General features: G+C 41.7%; 1 protein-coding gene across 1 annotated transcript in view; it reads left to right on the top strand.

Moving 5' to 3' along the window:
* The first annotated feature begins 4285 nt into the window (after positions 1 to 4285).
* ANKRD44 (ankyrin repeat domain 44) overlaps positions 4286 to 21181 on the top strand; it is a 115666-nt gene continuing 98770 nt past the window's right edge. Inside the window, exon 1 of the mRNA XM_058809190.1 lies at positions 4286 to 4365. The gene's annotated coding sequence lies outside the window, so the exon portion shown is untranslated. The remainder of the gene's footprint in view (positions 4366 to 21181) is intronic.

The raw sequence follows: 21181 nt of genomic DNA, 5'->3' as shown, positions 1-21181 counted from the left end.
TCCTGAGGGATGACTCTGTGCAGACACATGGTCTCCAACCCTTCAAAGACCTGCACCTTTCAGACACTTGTCTGGGGAATTCTTCAGTTGGCTCTGTGGTAGGGACAAAAATTCAAAGGAGGTCTACAAGCAGGTGTCCTTCAGTGCCTGAAGCCTCCAAAAAGCTTTAGCATAGAGCAGGCTTTCTCCTAGGGCTTGTGTACAGCTGCCTGTCTAGGACCAAGCAAATAGGGAAGGGTCTGACCCACAGAAGTAACAAAATCTCTTTATGCATTTTCTTTTCCTTTGAGATTATTGAGCTGTTCAGAGTTTGCTGGATTGAATTGCACTGCTACTTGCTGGGATATTGTAGCATCAAAAAAAAAAGTACAGTGACAATAACTGCTTCACCTCTGTAGCTACAATTCCAGAGCCGTCGTGTCACATTTGTTTTATTCCTGATGCTGCTTCTGTTGATGTATTTTGTTTGCTTTCAACCAGTAAGCTTTGAGAGAGCACTCCAGAGTTTTGCCTGTTCTTAACAAAGTGTTCAGCTGATACATTAACTTAAAATTGAACATGTGCAGTAATATTTTTAAGCCACAGTAGATGTTTCACCAGTAAGGTAATTCTCTCTAAAGAGGGATAAACAGTTTGCTCAGCCAGAGGAGAGCTTGCTATCTTGTGCCTTATTGCATAAATTCATGCATGTTGTACTGCCCCACAGAGTTGTGCTGAGCCCTGATGTTCATAACATGACAAGTGGAATCACCATAAAAGCCATCTTTCTGCTGAGGTCTGCTTTAACCAAGCTGAAAAACCAGTCAGACCTATTTTATATTGCCCATGCCCCATTTTTGGGAAACAAATGTGGTTGAAGACAAGCTTTGTATTACCAGTGAGCCTTTAGAGGGTAGTAAAACTGCCTGCTGAAATATAAGTAGAAGGGGCTTTAATTGGTTGGGGTTTTCCGTGGTGCTCTCCTTACCTGCATAGCAGAGCCAGGTTTGGGATACTGTCTCTGGTTTCTTGCCCTACCATTGGGCAGGCCTGGGTTCTGATTTGCCTTGAGATGTGGGAGAAGTGCCACAGGCTGGGCAAAACCAGAGCAGCTCCATTGGCAGTGACTGCCCAGGTCCTGCCTCTGGGAAGGGGCCATGTCTGTGCAAAGCATTTGTTCCCCATCCTGAGGATTAGGGATCCAACCTGTGGGCATCTTTCTTTCACTGTGGGGGTCTGCTTTGTTAGGTTGCCAGCCCTTTCCCTAAATAGTCGCTAACCCTGGATTTAAGGAGACCCCAGAAGGGACAACAGAGTTCAAGTGTCTTTTTGATCTTTGTTTCTGAGGCAAAGTTGGGTCATGTGCTATGAGCTGATTTCAGTTGTGCTTGGAAATTTACTGCAACAGCTACTCTGAAAAAACTATTCCAAAGAGATATTTTGGTGTGGGCGCTCATATTCTTGCATAAGAGCGTAGTTTGGTCTGTCTTAGTGCACCATGGAACTAAAATAATTCTGACTAACCACTCAAGAATAATGCTTTTGGTAAATGCCTGAGCACAGAAAAGCCCACTACAAAGAACAAAGACATCCCCATCCCATACCAATTGCAAAGAGGATGTTCTTCCCAAGGTATTTAAATAGTTCTGTTCATTCATGTTTGTTTAGAAAAGAGCAGTGGTTTTATGTTGCATGGTTTAAAATATTTCATATTCATTAACAAACAAGTACCAATTAATTTTACATTATGATGCTTAAGGGGTAGACTACAAGGAATGGTATTTAGCTGTGGCTGTTTGGCAATTATGACCTTGTATATAATAACAGACTCAATAAATTCTTGATGTGAGAGAGCACCATTAATCAACACAGAGTTAATTAACTGTGCTGCTTACTTAGGAAGTGCTGTGCAGAATGGTCTGAATCTCTGCAGTGCTACTGAAAATGTTTGATTTGTCTGATACCTGCCTTGTTTACATAGAAATTTCCCTCAAAATTGATGCTGAAGAGGGAGCATCAGTTCCTCCAGGTGACTGAACACCGATCCCACAGGTGATTTTCTTCCATGGCTCTGACACTCTGGCAGACTTACATGGGTCACTGAGTCACTTAGGCTTTCTGTCACCTCCATGTAGAAGGTAGAAGCCTTTGGATGAGTGCTGCAGTGCTGGTAATGGAAAGTACTCTTGCATCAATGGCTTTGTTTAGGTTAATCCTATAAGACTACCAGGAATCATGGTGATAATTAAGAGTTATACTCATCAGCTCTAATTTAGACTTTATACAGGACTGTTTTTTCTTGTGTATTTTTAAAATAATCTGAAATGTAGTCTAAAAATGGGAAAATGAACAACCTACCCCTTAAGCATTAGCACATGCTCAGAGAGACAAGAATCCACCTCTGTACCCCTCACCCTTCCACACTCCAAAGAGATCTTTTCATTTTCCTGATAATGTGATACTTAGAAGTATGAAACTGTCTTGGCCTTTTGGAGTGGCCATCCTTTTGTTGGCTCAGTGTGCATATTAATGTGAAGGATGGATTTCTAACCTGACATTGTACATTAAAATGTATATTTTAAATTATATATGTACATTTATTTATATCTACATTTTTATTACATTGTACATCAGCTGTCTTTTTTGCTGTCTCTTGAACCACTTTAATATCTGAGGTCACTGTGGACTGTCACAGAAGGATTCAAAGGTCTGAGCCATGAGAATGCTTTAAGCTTGCTGAGAACAGTGCTCCCTAAGAGCCAGTTTGGAGAGTTTGAGTTACTCCAATATGAGAGAAGTGAGAGAAAGCAACTGTTTTCTTGCTGCTGGAATGTGAAACCTCCTGAATTCATACGCCCTGTTTTTATTCTTGAAGTTAATTTAACTTAGAGGTATAGCACAAGCAGTCTTCTCTCTTTTCCTTTGTTTTAAAGTAAGTGCAGTTAAGTGTAATCCTTCATCTTCTGTCCCCTCTCTGCCATCTGGGCTCTTAGTCTTAATGAGAGCCTGTTTAGCAAATAGCTAATACAAGAGTGGCTTGGTATTACTACCACAAGAGATGGCAACCAAATAGGGCCAGAAATAGATGAGCAGAAACTGTGTAGTCTGAAAGTGTAATGGAATGCTCTTTACCACTTAGAATGATGCAACTAATTATAGGGGCCTGAGAGTGGGGAAGGAGAGAGGAAGAGATTTTCACTTGAGATCTCAGGGCAGAGAAAAGTGATGGTTCAGCCAATCTCTCGTCTGCAAATGGGATTTTTCTGCTGCAACCACACAGCTTCTGTATTTGATATTGGAAAGGAAAGCAATAACTCTTAAATGATAGAAAAACAACTGTTCTTTTTCTTTTTTCCCCACTTTTTTACTACCCATTCTGGGAAACAGAAGTCAACTGACACCTCTTCTTATTAACCCCAAAGTGTAGCTGGTGGTTGCGGGCTGGCATTCCTCCTTTTCCACCCTCCCACCCAGCTCCCTCCCTGAGCGGCTGGTGTGGCTCCTGCTGGCTCTGACTGCTCATCCCGTGCTCCAGCTGCCCTGCAGACAGCCCTGCAGAGAGCCTGCTTCACTCAGGTGTGTAACACCTCCTCAAATCCAGCCTGGGGCCGGCTGCTCCAGCAATCCAGTGAATGGGCAATGCTGTACTAAGCTGGTATTAATGACAGCTCTTCCATTTCAGTGCTGTGGCCCTTGGTCCCACACACAGATGTTTCAAGAGATGCACTACATGCTACATGTATAGATCCTTAACTTTTTTTTTGTTTTTTAATTTCTGAGTTGCTTTCAACCATGGTTTTCTTTAGAGCCATGCATTTTATTCCTTGTTTGGAGAAGCCCTTTCTCCCTTGCCTATATATTGGTGGTGGGGGGGGGGATACAATGTAAGAAAATAAAGATAGTGCAGAAGGTGGTCTCACACCTGAGGAGTTGCAGCTGCACTAATCACCAAAGATTAGGAACAGGCCACAGCTGTGTCCAATAAGGATGAGTGCTACAAAAGAGTGGATTAGCTGATTGAGTAGAGCTGCTGGAGTTTGTTGGCTGTGCTGTGAAGAAGGAGTCAGTGCTGTGAGGAGGTGCCCATGAGAAACACCAAGAAGGTATGGAACTTTTGTAACAAAATGCCAACGTTGGTGCATTTTCCTTCTTCATACCTCTTGTGTTTTCAGAGTGTGGTGGAAGATGGTCTGTGCTTTCCCCTGTGCCTAGCTTGTGTCACAGAGTCCAAGTACTGGGCTTTACTCCTTGATTTTACCCCCTTTTATGTTTCCAGCACAGTTTCTCTTTTCCCTTTTTTTTGGCCAGCTGCTTCAGTGCTGTGAAGTCAGATGAAAGCTAGCAGTTGAAGTTCCCTTTGCAGCAGTCCTTCCCGTGGGTGTGCTGGTAAAAATCCCTTGGATCTCTGCTGAAGTTTCATCATCCCCTTCATTCTTATCTTCAGAAGAACTAGCATCATTCAGAAGTTCTAGGATCATTTTCTCCTGACACCACAAAAAATCCTGAGCTGGGGGTAGTATAAGCAAGAGTTATTAGTTTTCAATAGTTTTAAGTATCATATGTCATTTGTGGCTCATCATTTCAGATGATTTCATGAAGACATTTTTCTCCATTTGTTTTGGCCTTATAAACAACCCATATGCAGGTGATTTTATGAATATGTTAGGTGTAAGTTGAAGACAATAAATGATACTAAGGATCAGTTGGTTCTATGATGTAGAAGACATACAAGTAATGGATGCAATCTGAGAAGGCTGAAAAATTGAAATGTAAAACAGTCATAGTAGCAGTGTGACATTTTAGACTATTTTTGAGTATGTGAAGGATGGGGAAGATGCAAGACTGGAGACAGGCAAATGCTGTGCCTATTTTAAAAGGGGGGAAGTGAGAAACCAGAGAATTAGTATAACACTAACACTTTGAGGTATACAAAGCAAGTTGTTGGACAGACTTATAAATATCTGGATGATGTTAAGGTAATTAAAAAAAGAAAACCACAGAAAAGCATGGAAACAAATGCTAGTCCTAATAAAGGGCCCATATCTTTTACTTTTTCCTTACAGAGATTCAAAGAGGTGGGAAGGCTTGTATTATTTCAGATTTTGGAAAGTACAATACCATTTGTTATAGTTAATTTTTAAAAGGTGCAGCCTGATTGCCCAAATTTCAGCAGCAGTTGAACTTCCATGTATTTAATGGCATCCAGCCTTTTTTGATACTATGAGGAGGATTGTGATGTTAAAAAGTCATAAAATGTCTTGTTCCCAGAAGTCTTTGGTATGACAGAATTTTTGTAGGTTCTTAGAATCTCAGGATTTCTGAGAAGTGAAGTCTCTGCTGTTGACTTTTCTGCTCTGTTCAGGGAAATTGGACTGGGTGCACATTTTTTGGAACTTGCAGACCCCCAGCAGAAACTGCCCTCTGAAGGCCCCGGACTCTTGTGAGCTGCTCCAGCCACAAGGGGAATAATAGGGAACAGTGAATGCTGGGCTTGTTCCTCATATGGGTGTGAGGATAGAGGCTGACACCTGGGCCGTTTTCAACTGTTCCTAAACTGAGGAGCTATAAAATAACCCACAGTATCTTCACCACTCCTTTCTCATGACTCTTCTTTGCAGACCCTCAGAAGGGAGCTCTTCACTTTCTGCCAGTGATGCAGCTTTCTGATCCAGCTTTTGCCATGGCTGCAGCAAACTTGGTCAATAGTACAGGAAGAAGGACTCTTTTGGCATGGATAAAAATTACAGGATTTTGTTTGCAAGGCAAGCAATTCCAGTTTCAGCGTGCTGAAAGGGGGGAAAATATGCCATTGTCTAGTTTAGTGAAAGCTGTAAAACTGAAGGAAAATTAATGTACTCTAAAATATGTGAGGAATTTGACAGTGTCTGAATTTACCCAGCATTATAAGGTAGCAATTGCTTGTAGATACTGACTCTTCCTTCAGAAGCATTTTTAATCCTTAAATGGTGCACTGAAGTTGTTTTCTTGCATTCCAGTATGAATATTTCCATCATGTTACAAGACAGATGAATGAATGGAAGGGAGAGAGAAAAAGTGATATTATCTGATGACAAGATTTCTTCTTAAGAGGTCTAAAAGAGCTGTGTATTGCAGGCATTCTGATTCTGTTGGTATAGCTGCAAGACGAATGGAAGTTTTAATATTGGGATGTGACATGGGTGTCTTTGTATCAGAATTCCTCCTTGAAAAAGACTCTTGCTTAATGGCTTGCCAGATGAAGGAGTTAACCTCTTACAATATTTGTTATATATTTGGAATTTCGAATATTTGATTCATCTGGCTGCAGCTAGACAAACCAGAATTTCTGCTGCTTGTATGGATTTTAAAGGCTTGATATATTTGGCTCCTTTCTAACTTGATAATAAATTCCATCTGAAAGGAGCAGTGATTAAGGAGAGTTAAGAGAACAGATACCTATACACAGCAGATTTCAGAGTACATTTACCTGTTTCTCATGACTGTAGAACATACACTGTAATTGCTTGAGAGGCCTTCTAGCTGAAGAGAAATAAGTCTAATCTTGAAAACAAAGGACAATTTAGATGAGGAGAGGAACAGTAGGGAATGTGATTTCCGCATGCCACAAATACCTGGGATGGGTTATTTTGTGATTTGAGAAGCCTTTGTGGTAAGGTAGGAGCTCTCTGTGGCTGATGCCAGTTCTTTTTGAACTCCATGCTCTCAAACCACATGTAAACATTATCTTTACCTCAGTGGGTTGGCTGGGTCTCACAGATAGATTTAATGCATTCTTGAAAGCATTTGAGCTTGTTGATCTCTTTCCCATTCCAGTCAGTTCCTAATGAAACCACTGCAGGTGCTTGTTCCAAACAGAGGGATCTCCTGGGGGAGCTGGAGTAGAGAACAGGAATGATGCACTGCTGTGTTTCCATTGGGAAGGAGCAGTACAGACATCATGCTTACAGCATTTCCTTGTGCAAACCTTAGGAATTGTCTTTTCAGTGACTGTGCTGTTCCAACACGGACTCTTGGGCATGGCTCTTCCTTCTCCCCCTGAATGTAGAGCAAATGTCCATCTGGTTTTGTAAAAGTGTAGGTTTGCACACAGGCAGCCACACTTCTGTGATGTTCCAGGAGGCCCTGGCCTATCTGCAAACTTCATTGCAACCAGTGGTGCCAATGTTTGCAGTTCTGGGGCTGCATGGCTGAGCCCAGAACCCACTGCTCAAAAAGGAACAGTGCTGTTTCTCCCTCTCTTACTGTACTCCTCCAGAGCTTGTTAAAGTCAGTATTCACCATTTGGGGTTACTGTTTTTGTGCTGTCAACACTTGAATCTTTCATAAAAAACTTAACACCATCTTTCCCACTTCATCCTGGCTCCAAACTGTTATTAAATTCAGTGTGTTGATCCCCTGTGACATTTCTCTCCTTGTTATCAGAGTAGCTGAGACCCTTTGGCTGCCTTTGCTTTTGCCTTCCTGAACTTTGTCTTGCTTCCTTTTGAACCACCCAAAGACTGTCTCTGAAACTATCCTATAATTATTTTCATCTGTTTACTTTCTTTGAATTTTTCTCCTGCTGTATTCTTGTCTTCTGGAGCTATTTTTTTGCTTTATTTTCTGCCAGCTGTGATTTTGCTTGGCTAATGCTCTAGGCACCATTGCAGGGTTTCTCTAGAGAGAGGGGGCCTCTGCAGATGGCCTGTGGGCAAGCTGCTGTGGCCAGGGGGATCAGCTCAACGTGGTCCTAAAACCAGCACCCAGACTCAAGGTCTGGTAAGGCAGAGCCAGGTATTTCTTCTTAAATGAGGGATGCTTTGTGTGATTGCACATGTGCCAGGGGTGATTTTACACCCAAGTACTTTGTGAACAGTGAAACTTCCAGATAGCTTCCCCCGTTTCCTGGTTAAAATAATTTCAGCAAAGAAATTCCTCATTGAAAGTCGTTCTCTATCACAGGGCCATAAAATATTGTGCCTTGCATTTTGTATTCTGTCTGGCTTTGAAGTGTGTGGTGCTAAAATCTGTGTGTGAGGCACTCTGTCATGCTATTAGAAGGTGCCTACATTTATAGCTGCAATTCAGTTTCTAAAAATGTTGACTATTTTATTAAAAAAATTTTATTTGGATGTGTGGCTTAAAACAGCAATAAAGCCATATCCTGTCTCTAAAAGGTAAGTGTGATTGAATGTTCAGGAATGTGTTCAATATACAGATATAAATTAAAAATTCAATTCCTGAGTGCTGTAATAAAAGAAGTCAGGACTAAAATAGCAATGGGCCTGTGAGTTTTATTATGTCATTGCTGGAATTTCTGTGAACAGTGCATAAAAGACCTGAATTATCTGAAACTGGCTGTCCCAAACCAGCCAGAGCTCCTGCTCCCTAGTCCCTAGGAGCCAGAGAAGTGATGATCTCTGCTGGCTCAAGCATTGTCTGCCAAAGTAACTTCCAAAACTGAGTGATGCTCCAACATAGCTGCTCTAGCAAGATGCCTTACAGCTGTGTGATTTCACTTTAATTGGAACTATCTGTTTTATTTCTGATCTCTGTCTTCCCTCTCCTTTAAATCCCAATTATTTTCCCCCGAAGGCTGTGTTGAAAAGGTGACAGTATTTTAGTTTGCACAGTATCTCTTGTGACCTTTGGACACTTGTGTATAAAATTTAAGCTTGATTGTGACCCTGACAGCCAGCAAAGGAAATGACTTGCAGAGCAGCTTGGGGCTCTTGCTCCCCTCGGCCCAGGCTGTGCCCACCTGAGCAGAGGTGCTGCATCCTGGACTGCTGCTGAGCACCTTGCTCTGACCTGCTCCATGGAGTAACCTGTGCCTTTACACGTGCTGTTCTGGGATTTCTGAGGCCAGCTGGCCTGGCACAATGTCAGAGCCTCCTTTTTATCTGGGGGAGCAAATAATAGGGAATATTGATCTTCTGAAAGACATCCATTGCTCCTTTTCTTTGATTCCTGTTTCACCTTTCAAGGTGAAGATGAGATGACATGGCAGGACAAAGTAATGGCTTGTGGGGCCATCTGTTTTGCAGGCCTGGTATTAATTCCCTGCATATGTGTTGTTGCTCTGCAATCTGTTTATACAGTATGTGCAGGTTCAGAAGAAATGTGTAGCAAGCAGAAGAAATGCATTTATCTTCTGCTGGCAGAGACAGCAGCCCTGCAGAACTGACTTAAAATATGGTTGTTTGCTTGTGGGATAAGCAGAAGTATCTCTTTTCTGGTTGTCAAGCAATTTCTTTGAATGTCACTTGTTTTTTACAATTAACCTCTCACAAAATACCTTAATGAACCCTTCTGGGCATTTTTAACTCCCAGCACAACTTACTGGATTTATGTTAGTTGTCTGTAACAATAATGGCAAATATTATTGCCATTCAGGAACTACCTTTTAGATGTGCAGACATTAAAGCTTGGCTCCACCAAAATTTATGGGCATGTTGCCATTACCTTGAGCAGACTAGCATTTCCCTCTTGGATGTTGGCTCCTGATCCTGGGAATGCTCAAGAGACAGCCTTGTTTGCGTTTCATATGTGTGTGTGTTTGCATGAGCTCCTTGGGCTGGAATCACCAGGCTGGTGGAGCATCTCTTGGAGGTTTCATACTGAAGTATTAATCCAGATGAGTAATTTTACACAGGTTGTGTTTAGAATTTTGGAAGATCACTCCTTATTTCAAACTTTGTCTTTAAGTTAGGTGTTAATGCTGGGATTGCTGAAATAGGCTGAAATTGAATGTATCTTGAGCCTACATGGTAACAACAAACAGATCTTGGTCTTGCTTTTAACTTAATTCCTGATAATTAACAAATTGTAACAAAACATACTGGAAGAGGCACCCTGATGCTGGCAGCTGGCCATGAGGCATCTTGGAGACGGTGGAAAAGATTTAGTGAAGGGTTGGCATTTGGAGTGCACCCTCTGAAAGGACCAGGGTGCCTTAGTGGGTAACACTGAGAACAGAAACAGAAAGGAGCTGAGTAGAGTGGTGCTGTGGTGGCACACGAAACATTGCTCTGCTTTTCAGCTGGCTCCTCCTGGGATGTGCTTCACTGTGGGGGCTGTGCTTGGCCTCCACCCCGAAGGGGGCACATGGTGACAGTCATGGGGTGGCCAAGTACCCTGAGCTCCTGTTCTGGCTGCAGCACTGGCTCAGTCCTGTGACCAGCCTCAGCTGTGACCCGGCTGTGGTGGCTGCTGTGCTGTGTGACGTTCAGGAGATGCCCCTGCTCTCAGAGGTGTTTGGTACCCTCTGTAGGCACCCTGCCAGAGGCAGGTTTTGGCACAGCACTCACAGGTACAGCCTTGCCACATTGCCCCATGCCTGCATCCCCATGGGCTGCCTCTCCTTCCCAAGCCACAGGTGTTTGCTCCCTGTGCACCGGGTATTTCCATGCTGGTGCCATGGCTGTGATCAAGGTGTCCTCCATTGCTGTGTCAAACAGCTCCTGCCAGAAGGGAAAAGTAAGCTTTGAACACAATTTTTCTCTTGTGGTTGAGTCTGTCTTTTTTTTGTGGCTGCTGAAACAGCCTGCAACCAGAGTGGTTTTCAGGATGTTGCTGGAAGGAATGGAATGAAAAATCATGGGGGTGTATCACATGGCATAGGTTCAGGAATTGTCTGGCACCTCTTGCTTTAATGTGATGAGCTTTGCTGCATTTGTTATCCTCCTGGTGACTCCATGCACTGGGCATTTGGGAGGACGAGAAAAGGGTGTTCTTTTGCTAAATAACATCCATGTGTGTGAAATATCCTTATTTTCTGTCTAATCTTTTGTAGGAATGGCAATGCTATTAGTTTCTGACTAAGTACTTCTTGATTCTTGCTTTCTGTCCTGATCTCTTCAATGATATTTTCAACTGCTCCACAGTTTTCTTTTTTGCACCCAACCGTGTTTAGAATAATTTATATCCCTCTAAAATCCCTGTGAATAGCTTTATTCTGGTACCTGTATATTTGACAGCTGTTGCAAGCAATGCCAGTTATTCCTGAAGGACAGGACTGTAACTGACACATATTGTCCTTTCTATTCTGTACACCCGGTTCAAATCTAGGAAATGTTCCTTTTTGTATATGATAATAAGATTAATTTTATTTTTTTATTAGTGACTAACTTCAGGGATTTATTTTCTTCCCAACAAGGCTTGTACCTACAGGAATCTTCTCTGGTAATGTGAAGGTGAAATTATTTAAGTCTAAACATTAAAAGAAAGCAGAGAACACAATGTAGCTGCCAACTAGTTAATTGTTAACTGTATTATTTTAGACACTAAGGAGTGTTTTACTGATTTTGTAATTAGTAAAAATACAATTTCTTCGTGTCACGCTCAGGATGTTAGCTGCAAGTTTAAATGAATCTGCTGCCTTCAATTACATTAAGCTGCATATCAGTTTGCTGCACTTAATAGCAAGGACATTCTGTAATTGAGGTATTCTGCACTGTGACAGACAATTTTATATAAATAGGTTTTTATATGCCACCATCATTTCTAATATTGAGGGATCAGTGGTCCATGAAATCAGATCTATGTGGCTATTCCTGGTGTATTAGCATTACCTAATTTTCTGTGACAAACTTGGGGAACACAATATGGTAGAGGGTTTTGGTTGCCTTTGTTCAGCTGGAAATGACCTTCATTTTGTGTTAACCTGACACCTGCACAACATTCTGTCCTGGTTGCCTAGATGTACAAATAAAGATGATGAAGTGACAGGTGCCTGTTTTTCTAGATGGACAGGTATTAATTCAGAAGAAGAATGAGAAGCCCAGTGTTCAGCAGGAACAGTGAAAATTCCTGTGTACTTACTTCCACATTCTGTAAGTGAAAAGGTACATGTTCAGTTTGTGTAGTTTTAGCAAGGAAGTTTTAAAAGAACTGTTGGCAGATTTGTGCATATACTGAGCAGAAATAACTTTATATTCTGTAGTACTCTGTACACAATTGAAATACAGCATATGAGTAGCTCATGTGACAGCTAATGTTATCTTTAAGAATGAAGAGTATTGTAAACAGCATATGCATCTACTTGAAATATTGATAAGCTGGGAGTAAACTCTTTCCTAACTGGCTCAGTTTGAGAGGTACAAGTGTAATGTGTTGTGCTCCTGCTGCAAATGCAAAGATTTTGAAGATGCTTTCAAAAGGCAGTGTTTAATATGACACTATGTATGTCAAAATACAGATGGAGTAATGCCAGGACTTGTACAACAAAAGATAAAAGAGAGACTGGAAATTTTGTACAGAGAACAATAGTGTGAGCAAGTTGTCACACATCAAAGTATGAGTAGAAGCTTAAGCTTGCCTTCTTTTGAAGGTTGTATTGTATTTCTGATTTGGAAAACAATATTACAACTCTTTTATGAGCTGTCTCACTAGTCCCTATTGCTTCTGTACCTGTTGGTATAACCTTTGTTTCTTCCCTAAGCTATGACACTGAGAAGGTTTTACTGCTTTCTTTAGGCCCCAGCAAAATGCAGTGGAAAGTCAGACTGACTTGGTGGAATGTGCTCATCACTAAACTGCTGCCCAGGAATGGGTCCAGGCCCTGCTTCCCTGCCCTGTGCCACCAGTTCTCCCTGCTCTTTCTTGAGAAGAACACTCCATTATTTCTAGGCAGGGGGACATTCCCACCAGCAGCCCAAGCAGCTCAGGGGTGAACAGAGCTTGCTGGTCCCACACTGAAATAACGATGAGCAAAGTTAAGAGCTGCAGAGGGTTCTTCTCAAATGTGTTGTTAGCTCAAAGGAAACAGTGTTGGGAAGAGAGAAAGGGATTGTGTTCAAGGAGCAGGGTTGTCTTCTGTGCTTTCTCACGAGTGAGCTTAGGTGGGTAGGTTTTGGAAATTTTCCATACAAAGGCAAACAAACTGTGTGGGCAGTAGCCAGGGCCCCAGAGATAAGGCAGCATAGCAGTGTTTGTGCCATGATTTCTTTTGCTGTGCCTCATTAATAATGAAAAAAATGAATGATATAATGTGGACTAATGTCTGGCAGGAGAAGCAGTGGCCTGGAGTTGACATTAAGCCGGTGAAAGTGAGTGAGACTTTGCTTCACCCCACTCATTGTTATTCCAGTTGAATTGAAAACTACTTTTAATGTCTCCTGCTGTCTCCTCTTCTGTCAATCAGATGGAGTCACAAACTAAGCTGCACAAGTTGAGGCTTTTATCTGGAAAATACTTGACAATTTATGAATGGTCTGTTCAAGTGTTGAGCTTTTTTTTGTTGTGTCCTCTGCCTTCCTTGTTCTGAAGTGTTGTGAGATCCCACCTTTGATCTGACTGATCTCTGAGATTGTGATTAATTTTGGCAGGTGGAAGCTAACATCTTCTGGACTGAGGATGGAAGTCAGTCTAGATTTCAGGCATTGTTATAGAATTGTGATGGTATAGCATAGCTTTCAAATACTCCAATTGTTTTCTGTTGAGATAAATTCTTGAAACTGCTTCTTTAGCCTGTAACAAATTTCAAATATGTTCAGTGTGTGAGTTCTCCCTCCTAAAATTTCTCAACTTTCTCTTATTTTCCTTCTTCTGTAGCATGTTCTAGAGGATGCTTACAAGATGAGATTTGGAAAATGAGTGATACTTTCAATCTGTGCAGAGCCTTTTCAGTCCTGTCTGCATTTTCTGTGTGTTCTTGCAGATTGAATTTTTCAAGGTTTGCCAAGTGATGAAGTCTCTAAGCTCAGGTAAAATGAATTGGATGCTATAAACATCCTACTTCCCTCCTTCCATGCCTTAATGGTGATCTCATTCCTCTATGCAGTGCAATTTAGGGTTGTTATAAACAGGAAGCATTATCAAAACAAATTGTCTGCATCCACCCCTAGAACTTCAATTATATTTCAAGATCTTGCTTGAACAAAATAGACTATATTTGTGTAAAAGCATGGAGCTCTGATTATATCACTGTATTTAAAAAAAAGAATTGTAATAGTATGTGAGAAAATTGTGACTTCCACAAGAAAAACTGGAGGATACCTAGTTCTAAAGTTGGCAAGGTTAGTTGGATAATAATTGAAGATCTGCCAGGTCAATCTGTTCCATGCTACAGTCTAACAATTTTATAATTAAAGTTGCTTCTGCCTTCTTTCTCCCAAATAAATTTGGCAAAATGGTGTTCTCTCTCTAGCACAGAGAGTAATGAAAGTTACTGACCGTGACTATGGATTACCTGGTGAACCCTTCAGAAGCAAGAGAGATACTGTCTTTGTGAGTCTCTTCTCCAGTTTATTAGGGCTCATTAAGCAACAATACTGCCCAATTATTTTTTACTAAAGTGTGCTTGTAGGTTCATTTTCATGAGGAATAGACATTAAAAAACCCTCAACACCAAAAAACTATACCAAAAAAAATCCCCAGCCAGCCTTCGGTAACTTTTAAAAAGAGATATTAAGGCTAAATTGTAGCTGCAAATGTATTTTAATTTTCTAAAGCATTTTGTGTGTCTGTAGATTCTACCTGGGGACAGTGACTCCAGCTGGCTCCTAAGAACCCTGTCCCTTCTGTGCCTGGATGGACTTCATGCCTGCATGGCCACTGCCTTCACTGGGATCGTGGGCTTGGTGGTTGATGTTCTGCTACCTTTGCACCCTTTTTTATTATGTACCTGTGCTGTAGGCCATGGGGAAACCTCTTTGTTGTTATTTCTGCCCATTTTATATGATACTTTATGGATGCACTTCTGCACAGACCTATTTGTCTGGTCCTTTTTGAGCCAAGCAAGAGTGCAGCTAGTACAAGCAGGTAATTTACAGTTTGGAAGCTTGGGAGCAGCGAGAGGTGATGATACAGAAGGAGATGATGAGCCACGATGGGGGAGGGTGGAGGCTGCTGACCAAAAGCTTGGGCAGGGTCTGCTGCAGACATCAAAGCTGTTCATTTGATTTTACCTTGCTTGTTTGGAGGTTGCTGTTGTTAAGCTGCCTGGCTGTTGTGGCTGGAAGCTCTGCTGGTTTCTGTTCTTGAAGGATGAGCAAGAAGCCTGTAGGTAAACCAGAAACCTCAATAAGACGATCTTGCTTTGCTCCACTTCCCAATGTTTTTTTTTTTCCTTTGCTTGGCCTTGCACTAAAGAGACTTTTGGGGTTACTTGAGGGGAAAGGTAGAGGAGCAGGACTGGCCTGGGATAGCTAATGGATGCACACAGGGTAAGTGGTGCTGAACGCAGGGCGCTGGCGTGCCCTGCCCCTGCTGCTCACCTCTGCTGTAATTACAGCAGGAGATGTCTCAGCAGGGAAAGTTGTTTGTGACCTGGTGCTGCCTCTCAGCGCTGCTGGGCTGTTACTCATCCAGGCTGCTGTTGGAGAGCCAGTATGGCAGGGAGCTCAGGAAGTCCTGGGGTGAAGTGCCCTGCAAAACAGGCATCCAGCCAAACCAGGTGGTTTGCATTTCTGTCGCAGCTTTTCAGAGCAACCTGGTTATTAAAGCTATCCCAGACAAAATACCACAGTTCCTCTTTCTCTCCTGGTGCATCTCAATGAGTGTATTCATTCATGTTAGTCATGCCAATCTCTTAAATCTTTATATGTGCATAAGCAAGGCTTGACTTTTCATTGAAGTTCAGCAGGTGCATAGATGTTAAAAGTGCTGTGTCTTCTGTAATTTTTCCCTGATGTAGCAATTTGGCCTTTACCAATAGCCTTAGGTTTAAACAGCACAAGGTATAAAATGAGTTAGTTATGCTGCTATGATTGTTTAAGAATAATTGTAAAAAGTGCCTTTGGGTTTCCGGGGACACACATTAACAGAAGGTGCATTTCGGTGGCTTTGCATGGTATTTGACTTTCACAGTGATTCAGCTGCTGTCCTCAGGAAAAAAAAAAAAAACAAAAACACAAGCAAAACCACCTTAGTGGGAGATTTGTGGAAATGCAGTGAATTTTGCTAGTGTTAGGATTTCCCTGCATCAGCCTCAGGAGAGTTTGATGCTGTGTGTCTGCAGAAGGAATACTGGTCAGGGAGCCATGACATCTTTAAAAAGGTACATAAAACCTGAGTCTGCCCTTAGGGGAGAGCAGCCCTAAGGACCAGTCCTTGCCCTGTAGCCAGTGAGGGCTGGGAGTGTCTGGTGCAGAACTGCCTGCCCTGTGACTGAGGAGGGACCCTGAGTGCCCAAAGCACCTGCAGAGCTGCTCCTCCCTGCCTGTTTAACAGCAGCACTGACACACTCTGGCACAGCCCAAACTAGTTTTTCTAGCATGGTCATGATATGTTATGCCAGTGAGGTAGTAAAACTATAATTTCCCCTTGAATACTGTATTATATAAATATATATATATATATACACACACACACACACACTATACATATATATGTAGATATGTAGTATGCTTTACTGTTCTTGCTCTGTTGTGATGCAATAGCCTTGCAGAATAATGGGATCCCTAATCCACTGGAAAAGGGTGTATGTGATTTTATTTTACAATAGGGTGTTTATTTGTAATAGTTGACTGCAGCTGTCTTTTCCTGTTATCTTTGCAGTTTAAGTATCAGAAGGATAAGATGCTCAGCTGAAATGTGTCTCACCTGATCAAATTTGAATACCAGAGGGCATTAATAAAGCCTTAACAATGCCATATGTATGGTAAACACAGTTGGCTTGTTTTAACAGAATCACGGTTCTCTTGTCAGAAGCCCACAGTTTTATGGTTCAGTTGTTTTTTTCTACAAATCAGGACATGACAGTCCTTTATACCTCAGACTCTCCCTTCAGCCATCCTTACCTTTATTGTGTGACACCAAGTCCCAGAGGAGATTTGGCAGAAGAAACCATAAACAGCCTATTCCCAGCAAACTGCCTCTGCTCCTCCCTGCAAAAACCCTCATGGATTAAAGAGCATAAGAAGCATCTGATGGCATTGGATCTGCTTCTAATCCCTTGTTCCACTCCTAGTAGGTGTCAGGTTCTGAAAATGAGAAAGGTGCAAGGATGCTGAGAGAACACAGATGGTGGGTGATCTTCCTATCCACTGAAGTATGCTCCTATTGTTTGAGTTAGATTAAGGCCTGAAATCTAGCTTTGGAAATATTTTTGGAAATATGTTTGTGGTATATATAACACATAGATGTGCGTATATGAAATACATATACATGTATAAAGTGTTGCACATGTTATTGGTGAAGTTTTGACTTCTAGATACAACAAATTTCTTGGCCTAAGGAAGCACAGTGAAAGGATCCCAGTACTTGCTGGTAGTTTTCAAAACTGTCTGCCTGTGTCCTTGTTGAAAGAGAAGCTGAGTTGTCCACCCCAGCAGCAAGCTACAGGGTAAATTCTGCTTGGGATCATTTCTGAGTGACTAAGAAACTCATAATTGGTGTGAGTGGGCAGAGGATCTGTCTGTGGTGAGGCGAGAGCGGCGCAGCAGACACAGAAAGTGCATGGGAGTGATGAGGTGGGCTGTGGCCTTTGTCCAGCTGCTCTGTGCTCTGCTGTGTTAACTGCTGCTCTTCAGAAGCCCTCTCCAGTTTTTTGATCCCCCTTCATCGTGCCAGGAGGAGGAGGGTCATGCTGTGGATGTTAAAGGTTAACATACTTCCTGAGAGACAGATGCTTTATTGTTTCCTTCCTATATGAGTTCAATTGACAATGAACTCTCAGCAACATTGAGTAGAATTGGCTGGTTTCAAATGCCTTCTAAATAATTAGCCGAAGCTGAAATTATTTATAATAACAATAAAAATCCCTCAAAAAAATAAATAATGCAACTCCAGATTTTGCAGTTCAATCTTCTTAGTTGTGATTACCTAATGTTGTCATTCTTGAGGCTACTTTGTTGTTAATGTCTACTTTGATACTGTTTTACTTCTGTATTTTAAGCTGAGACGCTGCCCTCGCAGCTGTTTGGTTTAAATACCAGAAAAGGACAAATGAGTTCTGCCCATTCTTGTTTAAATGCCAACTCCATGAATGTCATCGTTGTTGTTGTTGTGATCCTAGTATTACAGGCCTTATGTGAGCATTTATTCATATTTTAAAAATATTGATCCTTTTTTTAGTTGCAGAAGGGAAAAGGCATGACTTCCAGAAAAAAAGTTGACTTCTTCATGCATGTTTACTTTCCTTTAACTCTGGAAAACTCAAGCCTTTCATTTGAGACTTTGAAGATGTTTTCAGTCTGCCTCGTAAACTCAGTGCTTGCTTCAAAGCACACATGCAATTTGTAGGCTTGTATTGCCTAGGGAATTGTTGGGAATCCTTGCTTGCTGTGTGGAGATGAATGCACACAGAAGTTCAAATAACTCCTCTATTTCTTTTCTTTCATCAGAACAGATTTGTGGTTTTTTCTTTTTCCTGCAAACAGATCTGAGCTTTTATTTCTCCATCCCTTCCTTTCCTCTCTTCTCCCTTACCCTCTTGATTCCTATTTCTCTTTAAAGTGCTAGTGAGTAAAAACACAGGGGTAAGTAAATGGCCACTACAGTTGCAATGGCATTAATCTTTCATCAGGTAAAGACCTCCTCATGCTGGTTGTCATGGTGAGCACTCCACTGCTCTCCCCAGGCTGTGGTGCTGCATCTCTCCTCCTGCACTGTGGTGAAGGTCACCGGTGGCCAGAGGTGGCCTCTGCAGGTGCCCAGGGCTGTGGATAATCCTCCCCTGCTCTCTGAGCAGGGCTGCACAGAAACAGGCAAAAACACCAAGCTGCTACCAAGCCTTTCTTCCAGATGTTAATGAAAACCAGCTCAACCAGCGAGGTATTAGATATGTAATTCATTTTATAAGTATTTCCATCTCCAGCTTAACAGGCAAGTGCTTATTGGTTAAAAAGTTTGCCAGTGCCTGAAGGAGCAGTCTGAGCAAGCAGCTTTTAAGGTGCTGAATGAAGCCCAGTTTCCAGGCATCAACTAAATGAAGTTGCCCAAGGACTAGAGATGAAGGGAGAGGGCTGTGGGGAGGAATTTCTTTCAGTAAGCAAGGGATAAAACCTAAACCTGTGCCATATTTTAGTTTCTGCCTGGAAAGGAGAAAACTAAAATTTTCTGGAGAGGGAAAGAAAGCTCTCCTATGTTTTGTGACGTGATTTGGGAGAGCTGTAACCCAGACCATGACCTTTGGATGGCCCTTAGCCCTGGGCCATTTGGTTGTGACATGGCAGGAGCTCAGCAGACCTGCCAGCCTGGCACGATGGGTCCTGGCATTGCTTCTCAGGCTGGGCTTGTGCTGGGGTGGAGGCAGCACTCTGTACAGTGTGCCCACACTTCCCACAGCCACTGTGAGCCGTGGCAAAAGGGGGAGGAAGTGGAAAAAACCAACCCAGCAGTGTGTATGCAATCCCCAGTCTGCAACAGTGCCCCTGGTAGGTAACTCCCCATTCCCTGCAGGGCAATCGGGCGCTCTCCCTTCTCGTGGTGATGTCTCCCTGAAATGCAGAATTATTTTTGGCTCTGCCATAGAATGGATAACATCTCACAGTTCAGCTCTTCACAGTCCTCCTGTGATGTGCAGTTGTCCTTCAGGCCCTTGGTTTCCCTGCTGTGCAGTAGGGATAGATAGGAATGAATGTGTGTCGGAGGAACTGATGGAAACTTTACGTAGCACGAGATTTTGCCACAGAAAAGCTTGAACTTCATGGGAAATGTCCTAAACACGGTTACATCTTGACACATAATTTCTTATTATGTTGAAACTTTTCAATTTTTCCCAGAACACACTGCAAGACAACAAGATGCTGTTTTAGAGACTTATTTAAAATTACTGCTGGGATGTAAAGCTCATGAGTATGTTGGGAGAGGGAAAAGACCCAAGCACAAACCCAAGGACATTAATCTTCAAAGGCTCCAAAGCTGCGTTTTCTTAAAATGTTTTTTCATGTTTAACTTGAAACATTGATTAATGCTTATTATTTAACACAGGAATTCAAGGGCTTACAAACTTTGGAGCAATGATATTTTTTTCCCCCTCAGATTTTATCTTGAAAAGCATGGAATAGATGTTTATTATGTGAAGAGTTCATGGAAGACTTTGGGATTTGCTCTAAAGAAAATGATTCTTTCCCCAGACAGCTTCATGCTGTCTAATAGCCTCTCCTTGTAGGCTGTGATAGTATCAAAGAGTGCTTTATTATTGCCTGCTTCATGGCCTCTGAAGGGAAGAAACAGAAGAACATTAACCTTTTCATATGTACATGTTTGAAATTATAAACTTAAAAATCCATGAATGTGCTTCTGTAAAAATATCTTCCCAGCTGGGTTCCTACAGTCCAACTCATTTCACTGTTGTCTTTTGGTAGTGAAAAATGCTCTTGCTATTTACGATGCGTTTTTTGGCTGGTTGCCATTGCTTGCTGTTTATCAGAATTCCTGATATTTTTGGTAGAGGAAATACCCGTGCTTTTTTGCTACATATAATCAAGTTAAGCATAGCTTAATTTACTACTTTCTTGCTTTGTTTTGCTTTGTCTTTGTTGGTGGAGTCCTGCAGACATTTGTTTGGCATGCTGGATCTGCTGAGGGAATTTGTGAACATGTCTTTTGCATTCCCTGGTAACTGTTTGCTGATCTGGAATCTACCCTGGCATTACTCAATGAAATTTTAAAATTTAACAGCAGCTTTTTTTTTTTTTTTTAATTCATGCAGGAACATTAAAAGAAAGACAGAGTCTGAAATTCTCCTGTGATTTCAGTTTCTGAAGGAAAAAATAATAAATGTATATGATCAGATGATCTAGTTGTAGGCCTCAATTTATTAAAAAAATTATTTAACAAGATTTCAGGTACAGGTTACTTTGTGTGTAACATAACCTATATGCTCAAAATAGTTTTTCCTAAATAGTGATTGTTAACTTCTATCAAAGAACTACTTCATCTGGAAAAATGAAGGACAGTTTTTCATGTGTCTGGAGTAGGTTAGAGATCCAAACACCAAATGGTGGCCTCTGTAAAGCAGATTGCCTGACTTGATTCTCTTGTTTTAAGTATCTTGGTGAATGTCAGTGTCTCTCATCCTTAAATATCTTATGGTTATCTAATCTACGAGTCAAATAATGTATTTGTTCTAGATCTTCTTAGAACTGTGAGGGTTTTAATAACGCATCTACCAGAGTAAAAAAATACTTGAAAAACTACTCTGTACCTTTTCCTGGTCCATTTCTATAGTTGGGACTGAAAATAAGAAAGATTATGGTGTGTGAAAATATTTGTTAAAGACTTTTCCAATGTCTGAAGACAGCTCTGGTCTGAAGTTCTGTTCAAGCTGGACTGC

This window comes from Ammospiza caudacuta, chromosome 8 (assembly GCF_027887145.1).
Source record: "Ammospiza caudacuta isolate bAmmCau1 chromosome 8, bAmmCau1.pri, whole genome shotgun sequence".
Taxonomy (NCBI): domain Eukaryota; kingdom Metazoa; phylum Chordata; class Aves; order Passeriformes; family Passerellidae; genus Ammospiza; species Ammospiza caudacuta.
Note: the sequence above shows the minus strand (reverse complement) of the source record. Positions and strands in the feature narration are given on the sequence as shown.